The 4,470-nt window shown below is 53.0% G+C and overlaps 1 pseudogene; it reads right to left on the reverse strand.

Moving 5' to 3' along the window:
- Nucleotides 1–492: 492 nt before the first annotated feature.
- LOC102979358 (elongation factor 1-alpha, oocyte form-like) lies at nt 493–3,321 on the reverse strand (annotated as a pseudogene).
- Between the last annotated feature and the right edge of the window lie 1,149 nt (nt 3,322–4,470).

The following is a 4,470-nucleotide window of genomic DNA, read 5'->3' on the forward strand; positions in this document are numbered from 1 at the left end:
ATCTGAAAAAGAATGTGTGTGTGTGTGTGTGTGTGTGTGTAACTGAATCACTTTGCTGTACACCTGAAACTAACACAGTGTTGTAAATCAACTATACTTTAATAAAAAAAGAAAAATTTATCTATATGAAAGTGAGGGTGGGTGAGAGGCATGCACACGTTAGCACTGAACTAGCCTATTGACACTGGGATCCTACGCTATGCCATTGTGAATACACTTTATCACATACCCAAACAATTCCTCTTCCTCACAGAGACGACCAGCCAGAGGTGATTAGCTTAGAGGGAAACGGGAAGAGGATGGGAAACAGCCCTGGGTGGGAGAAGGAGGTAAGACCCTGAATTGTGTTCACCACCCAGAGCATAAAACTTTGAAACCTATGGGTCTTAAATTAGTCGTTCTTCTACCCAGAGTTTCCTCATTAACCTAATGCTTTCCTTCTTGGAAGAAACCAAGACAGCTAGTTTAAGTTTTATTATTAATTTTATTCTGTCAATAGAAGTATCTCATATAGTGGAGGTTGCCGAGGACACACTTCATTTCTTGCTGGCCTTCACTGTTGAACTTGGCCGCAGAGGCTGTCTTCTCCTCCATCGCCTTGATGACTCCAGTGGCCACTGTTTGCCTCATGTCCTGCACAGCAAAACAGCCTGGAGGAGGAAGGAAGAATGAGATTTCTGTAAAGTGACACTGAAGGAAAAAGGCTCCTTGGCCTCAGTCAGAGGTGCTTTCCTTCCCAGGACTCCGCAGCCATCAGTCCCTGGCTCACCTAGAGGTGGGAACTCAGAGAAGGTCTCCACGCACATGGCCTCGCTGGGAACCATCTGCACTATGGCTGCATCAGGGCCTTGGGGTTGTCCTCCAGCTTCTTGCCTGAGGGCCGGTCAATCTTTTCCCTCAGTTCAGCAAACTTGCAGGAGACGTGGGCCGTGTGGCAGTCCAGCACCGGCATGGATCTGTCGCGAGTGATTCAAGATGATCCCCTGGTGAGGGGAGGAGGATGGAATTAGAAGAGATCAGATGGCACCTGTGATCTGGGGCCAACTCTCGGCCAACGTGTGCCTTCTGTAGAAGTCGGGGCCTGGCGGGGAAGGAGGATGGAATTAGAAGAGATCCGATGGCACCTGTGATCTGAAGCCAACCCTCAACCAACCTGGGGCTTCCGCTGAACTGGGACTACTTTCTAAGAAGTATTTCCATCACCACCAAGCACCAAGGTCCTTGACTTCCTGGGCACGTATCTGCACCACAAAGCTGCTGGCCTCCATGGGGGGTTCATTCTTGTTGTCTCTGACCATGTTGCCGTGTCAGATGTCCTTCACGGACACATTCTTCACGTTGAAGCCCACTCTGTCACTGCGCAGGGCCTCGGGCAGGGCCTCGTGGTGCATCTCCATAGACTTGACCTCAGTGGTGACGTTGCTGGGGGCAACGGTGACCACCATGCCAGGTTTCAGGAGGCCGGTCTCCACACGGCCCAAGGGCACAGTGTCGATGCCTGTGCAGTGGGAAGGGCACTCAGAAAGATTCTAGACCCACCCAGTGACAACTGACTTCTGGGGAAGTCCCTTGGTCCTGGGGCGCAAGGACCAAGGCACCTACAGGACTGGCTGTTTCTTCTGTGTATCAGATAATTTGGAAATGCTGGGGGCTTTACACTTTATCACAGCTCAGAAGTCAGGATCTGAACCGTGGCAAGTCAGACACCGGACCTCATTCTCAATTCCTTCATTCCTCAAGAAGCCCTGTCACCTCACCTCCAATCTTGTACACATCTTGCAGAGGCAGCCTCAGGGGCTTGTTGACAGGGCGAGTGGGCGGGACGATGGATTCCAGAGCTTCCAGCAGTGTCACCTGGGTGGCGTTTCCCTCCTTTCGCTCAACCTTCCAGCCCTTGAACCAGGGCATCTGCGGGAGGATGCAGAACGTAGTGGAGGTGAGCCTGGGGCATTGCTCTCAGCACACCCACCCCAGGACCAGGACCAGGACCCACTCTGTCCTCCCGCAGACCCGGCCCGCACTCACGTCGCTGCTGGGCTCCAGCATGTTGTCGCTGTGCCAACCCGAGATGGGCACGAAGGCCACGGAGGCTGATCTTCTTGATGTAGGCGCTCACTTCCTCCGTGCTCTCCTGGAAGCGCGCGGCGCTGCAGGCGGGCTCGGTCGAGTCCATCTTGTTGATGGCCACGATCAGCTGCTTCACGCCCAAGATGAAGGCCAGAAGCGTGTGCTCGCGGGTCTGCCCGTTCTTGGAGATGCCGGCCTCGAACTCGCCCACGCCGCCGGCCACGATAAGCGCTGCATAGTCGGCCTGCAGGACACAGACACCACGGGGTCAAGGGCTTAGTTAGGGGAGGGGTTGCCGGCCGGGCTGGGAAGCCTGCTAGAGTTTCGGGCAGGCCCGGGCCCCTTGGGAAAGCTCGGGGACGGGATGCTCCCCAGAAGTTGATAAAGTCGTGGGTCCCTTGGTTGCTGCTGTGCGCAGAGTTCCCGCCTCCCAGTTAAACTCTCACCTAGTCCCATAAATGAGCTTTTAGTTCCTTCTTCCCAGATGGACCCCAAGTGATCTACTTGTCTGGGCGTCAGAAAACCTAGTCCCTGCCCCAGTCTGAAAGGGGGCCCGTATCTGAGCCTCACAGAGTCTGTCCTCCTCTGGTTCTTTCAGAATTGATGATTGGCATGGATGAGGAAAACCTTCTAAGGCTTATGATACCCTCCTTCCCAGAGTCCCGGAAATAAAGCCTGAGTTTCCTCCCTTCCTCTGCGCCTGCCCCGCCCCCATCCGAGAGGGAGGGCCCTGGGAACATGGGCTGCTTTACCTGGGAGGTGCCCGTGATCATGTTCTTGATGAAGTCCCTGTGGCCCGGGGCTTCGATGATGGTGATGTAGTACTTGCTGGTTTCAAACTTCCACAGGGAGATGTGGATGGTGATGCCACGCTCTCTCTCTGCCTTCAGTTTGTCCAACACCCGGGCATACTTGAAGGAGCCCCTACCCATCTGGGGAGGGGTGGGGAGTGAGTAGAGCGCACTGATGGCGAGCAGACTGACCTATCCCAGGGAATTCAGTGGCGCCCTAGACCTCACAGAGCACCCTGCTGTCTGCGTTGGACCCACCGAGAAGCAGGACATCCATCCCCCCACCCCAGCTCCTAGAGGCCACCACCGCGCACGGGTGCCTTACCTCCGCTGCCTCCTTCTCAGACTTCTCGATGGTCCTCTTGTCGATCCCCCCACACTCGTAGATGAGATGCCCAGCGGTGGTGGACTTGCCAGAGTCCACGTGGCCGATGACAACGATATTGATATGGGTCTTCTCTTTGCCCACGGCGGCAGGATCCTTCCTTCGGTCACTGCTAGAGGGGAGCACGGGGTGGGTGAGGCCAAAGAGTTCCAGGCCTGCCTCTCTCCTTCCCTCCCCTCCACTCTGCTCCTGCCCAGCACCCCCCTCCCCACTTCACAGCCTAGCCCGGAGCCTGGAACATGGTAGCGTCAACTGAAAAGTAAAAGACTTGCCAGGCTCACGCCCCGGCAAGAGTCACGATCCCAGGGTCATAGCTGGTACTTCCAAGCAGTCCTGGCCCAGCCATCCTTTCTCCTGTGTGGGCCTTCCCCAGAACATGTTGGCCATCTCCATCCCTCCCATCCCTCCACTCCACCCCACCGCACTCCCCAGCCCCGGCCCACTTCTTGTACAAGAAACCCTGACACCCTGTAATTCGCAGTTTGTCCCCTGCCCCCTGCAAGTCCCTACCTCCAGAGCAGAAGGAACAAAGTCGATCCAGCAAGAGCTGCAGCAGCTGTGATAGTAGTGAACAGCTGTCTTGCCTCCTGCTTTTATAAACCTAGCACTGGACCTTCCAAAGCTGACACCAGAGCTGGAAGTGGTTGAGGAAATGCTACTCCCTCCCCCAAACTCAATTTCACAGACTGCTTCTCTGACCGATTGGACATTCAGATGAAGAGATGGTGGGTGACTAATGTTCAAAGAGCACTATTTACACTAGCCAAGACATGGAAGCAACCTAAATGTCCATTGACAGATGAATGGATAAAAAAGATGAGGTACAATACAATGGAATATTACTCAGCCATGAAAAGGAATGAAATAGTGCCATTTGCAGCAACATGGATAGACCTAGAGATTATCACATTAAGTGAAGTAAGTCAGACAAACATCATATGACATCACTTATATGTGGAATCTAAAAAAATGATACAAATGAACTTATTTGCAATACAGAAACAGACTCACAGACATAGAAAACAAGCTTATGGTTACCAGAGGGGAAGGGTAGGGGAGGGATAAATTAGGAGTTTGAGATTAACAGATACACACTACTACCTATAAAATAGATAAACAACAAGGTCCTATGGTATAGCACAGGGAACTATATTCAATATCTTGTAATAACCTATAATGGAAAAGAATCTGAAAAAAATATGTATAACTGAATCACTTTGCTGTACA

Source organism: Physeter macrocephalus, chromosome 16 (genome assembly GCF_002837175.3).
Source record: "Physeter macrocephalus isolate SW-GA chromosome 16, ASM283717v5, whole genome shotgun sequence".
NCBI classification, from domain to species: Eukaryota; Metazoa; Chordata; class Mammalia; order Artiodactyla; family Physeteridae; genus Physeter; species Physeter macrocephalus.